Below are 4,170 nucleotides of genomic sequence, written 5' to 3' on the forward strand. Positions count from 1 at the left end.
GGCCCACGCCAACAAACTCATTTTAATTTCTGTGTCCCTTTAAAGACCTTGTTTCCAGATATGGTTATATTTTGAGGTAGTGGGGGGTAGAATTTCAACATACAAAGTTTGGGAAGACACAATTCAGCTCATAACACATAGGAATATACATAGATAAACACATACTTAATAAACAGGTAGGTGCGTGTTACAGAAACAAAGCAAGTAGGATAAACTCCAAATTGTTAGCAATGTTTACCTCTAGGTCTGGGATGGAATGGATAGATAATATTTGATTCCTTTTCCAATTTTAAAAGGTCTGGAACGATGGCCTTCCATATTTCCCTATTCACAATATAGACGAGGCGCAGGGCCCGGGGCTGAAATGCATATGGGGTAGGTTTATTTCCTTCTCTTTCTGCACAGTCAGTGTAAGAACACAGCTGTGTTAAATACCAGGAGGCTGTTCTGGGATTATTATTTGTTCCTTGTTCCTTTTTGAGCTTTTCAGGATTTTCAAATAATAATAACAATAATAACAGTAATAACAATAATAGAAATATCGTGTACAGAAAACATATCATCATCAGAGGCACGCACTGCCCAGATGCTAGCCAATACTGCTTCTACTCTTGTGCAAACAAGAAAGCTGTATTTCCCAGCCTTCCATGTAGTTAGTCAGATTGGATGATTTGACTGAATTTTGACCAAAGTAACATAGGTGGAAGAAAATATGCCACTTCAAGTCTTGGCCTTAAAACATCTCTTGTTATCTTCCTTAGTTTGCTCCCTTTCTTCTTGACAGCTTATTGAATAAGAGGACCTAGTGAGGGAACTCTGAGCCCATTCTCTGAGGTGGCAGAGGCACATGGTAGAAAAAGCTGGGGTTCCTGAGTCACCACATGGGGTAGATCCAAGATAGTCTGATTTATATCTGACTTTGTGTTAAGTCACTGTGTTTTACGGTTATCTGTTCCAGCAAGTAACATTAATTACTATGACAAATATATTGCCAATACTAGTTCCTTTCTATAAAGTAAATATCATCCATTAAAATGAAATATGTACACACCCTTCCAACTAGAAATTACTCTTCTAGGAAACAAAGCTTTACAATTAAAACCATGAGTATACAAACATGTGCTTGCAATGATATGCTTGCAACAGAAAAAAAAAGTCAACTATATTTTCATCCATAGGTAAAATGGTTCAACAAATTATAGCATCATGATTTATTAAACCCTATGCAGCCATCAAAAAGAATAATCTAGCTATATGTACTGACTGGAAAGATACTGATCATATCAAGTTATTTACACAACAAACCTAGAGGTAAATATCTATAACTTCATTTGTTTTTATAAAAGTTAGATGTATAAATGTGAATAAACCTAAGAAAAATTAGGGAGAATAATGTACACAACTTTATTTTAAATAATTACATTAGGTAGATGGATTTCAAAAATAGCTCCAATTCTTCACCTCCTTTTTATTTATGTTCCTTGCAATACAACTTTGCAGTTTCTTCTAGCAAGAGGTAGAGTCCATTCTCCTATTTCTTAAGTCTAGATTCATATTGGCATTTGCTTTTGACAGTAGAAAACGATGGAAACTATTATTTGCTTTTGACAACAGAGAATGATGGAAACTATCACAGAGCCTAGGCCTCTTGAATTCTAGGCTTAAAACTAAGCTAACTAAACTAACTATTCTCTTTTTTTGACCCATGCCACTACTATGAGAGCAAGAATATGCTAGCATAATGGAAGAGACCAGCCAAGTTCAGCAAAGTTACCTATGGATACACAAGCAACTCCAGCTGAGACCAGAAGGGCTGCCACCCTGCAGACCATTCTACCTTCCATCCTTCTCTGTCTTCTTCCCTACTTCCTTCCCTCCCTTCTTTTTGGCTTTTTCCTCCAACTCTTTCAGTAAATCTAAGACTTAGTGGTGTAGGGTACTCTAATAGACCATAACATCTGCCATATTAGGCCTGCAGTGATTGAGATTAGGAAAGACATTTCTTAACTCTGGCAACCTACAAAGTAAATGGAGCCTTCATACAACTAGTGCACTGGGAGAGTAGTGCAAAGATTATCTTTACATAACTAAATTATTCCCTTAATAAAACTGTTTCTTAATATATAGTCTGCTTTTTTTCTGCATTAAATGTTACCTGCTTCTATTTTTTAAGTGGAAGTATATGTATGTATGTATGTGTGTGTGTATACACACCCCCTCACAACACCCCTATATTTTATATTGTATTTTATATATACATATATAGTACATATAAAATGTTCATACATAAAATATATTATGTATTATATTCTAATATAATATATAGTATATACTATATATGTATATATACACTTACATTTTGATATATACTTATGTTTTACATTGTTACATACACTTATATTTTCATATTTTGTATATAGTTCTATATTATATAAACTTATATTTTTACATTATATGTTTACATTATACATAAAATCATATGTAGTGTAAATGTATGTATATTATTAGGGTGGTAAAAATGTAATTGTGGTTCCTGCCATTACTTTTAATGTCAAAAATTACAATTACTTTTACACCAACCGAATACGTCTATAAATTTATATATACTACATAATATTAAAATATAAATATATACCATAAAATGTAAATATATATATTCTTTCCTATTAGCCCTCTGATACTGGTTACTCAGACAAATGAGATGTGTGCATACGTTTTTATCCTTGCCTGCAGCATACAGGCCCTCTGTCTGTGGAAATAAAGGGAACGAAGAGGCCTAAAGCTGTTTATCTGGGGTTTGAAGGGCCATCCTGGTGAGAGTATCACCCAATTTCATTGAGATGGCTACATTTTCCCACGAGCGGCCTTTGCTAGGATGAGAAATTCTCATGAATAGTTATGACAGTGCAACAGGAAGACAAATGAATGGCTGTTCCAAGGGAGGCATCACACAGGAAGACTTTTTTAAGAACACGTCATATGAATGTTATAAATAAAACTAAGAGAAAAACTGACGATTTTATTAGTTGTATTAAATTGTAATAATTCATTAAATAATATCTCAGAATTGCTTTAGGTGCCAATTAGTTGATTCCTTCTCAACAACAATGGAAACAAGACTAGTGTTGAACAAGACGTAGGCATAGCAAATAGTAAGTACCGAATGGTTCCAAAACAGCCCTGGGGTGGAAGAACAATATTAACTGTAAAATAGCCAAATTAAAAATCATTGCAAGTTAGATTTCAATATGGTATTTTCCTTTTCAAGAGAAAGCATGAAATTACATTAAGGCTCATTTTGATTATTCAAAACAGTGAAATAAGGATCTCTTCTTTTGTACGGCAGTGTGTTTGCTGAGTAGAAGTCTTCATTTTCCACTACATTTCTCTGCCTCGGTACATAATTGTTGCCTTGTATGCTAGTTATTCCATATGTATTGAAGTACTCCAAGGTGGTGAGCTAATCCTTTGGTTTAATGCGGTATTATGTTTAGAGTATGATTCACAAATATTTTGAGTGAAGAAATGAACAAAACTCCAAATTGGATGATTAAAATCACCTTGTATTCTTACAAGGGAATTGGTTAAACATAAAACACACTCAGTTAATGTTCAACTTCATGAGTAATCAGGAAATGCACATTAAATCATCTATGATACATCACTTTTCACCTAACACACACTGCTGCACTGAATTGTAAATTGCTACAACCTTTCTAGAAAGCAATTTGGCAAAATATATCAAGAGCTCAAAAGAGTTCATACCCTTTGTCAGGATAATAACACATCCAAGAATCTATTCTAAGGAAATAATCAGTGACACAAAGATTTTTGTACATCTTCTTGTAGTCATAGCACTATTTATAATTGTAAAGATATTACGATTTTGAAACAATGTCTGAAAATAGAATTGTTGCGTTTCTATGATTAAAGGTCTATGATTAAATGCTGTGATACCAATAATAATCACATGTTTGAAGAACATTTAATCACATGCAGAAACGTTCAAGTTCAGTTTTGTATTCTGGTTGTGTGTGAGAGAGAGAGAGGGAGAGAAAGAGAAATGCTTAGAAAACTCCTCCTGGTATAGAGAAAAAGGCAGCTGTATAAAATATATAAACAGAAATATTTGTAATGCATGATGGAGCTTCTGACAAGGAACAAGAATTC

At 33.8% G+C, this 4,170-nt stretch overlaps 1 non-coding gene across 1 annotated transcript; it reads right to left on the minus strand.

The window, feature by feature from the left end:
• Window positions 1-314: 314 nt before the first annotated feature.
• Window positions 315-444, minus strand: LOC123575394 (small nucleolar RNA SNORA51). Its single transcript, XR_006700685.1, has one exon. It is a non-coding gene; the product is annotated as a small nucleolar RNA SNORA51 (small nucleolar RNA).
• Window positions 445-4,170: the final 3,726 nt, after the last annotated feature.

Source organism: Macaca fascicularis, chromosome 8 (genome assembly GCF_037993035.2).
Source record: "Macaca fascicularis isolate 582-1 chromosome 8, T2T-MFA8v1.1".
Classification (NCBI taxonomy): Eukaryota; Metazoa; Chordata; class Mammalia; order Primates; family Cercopithecidae; genus Macaca; species Macaca fascicularis.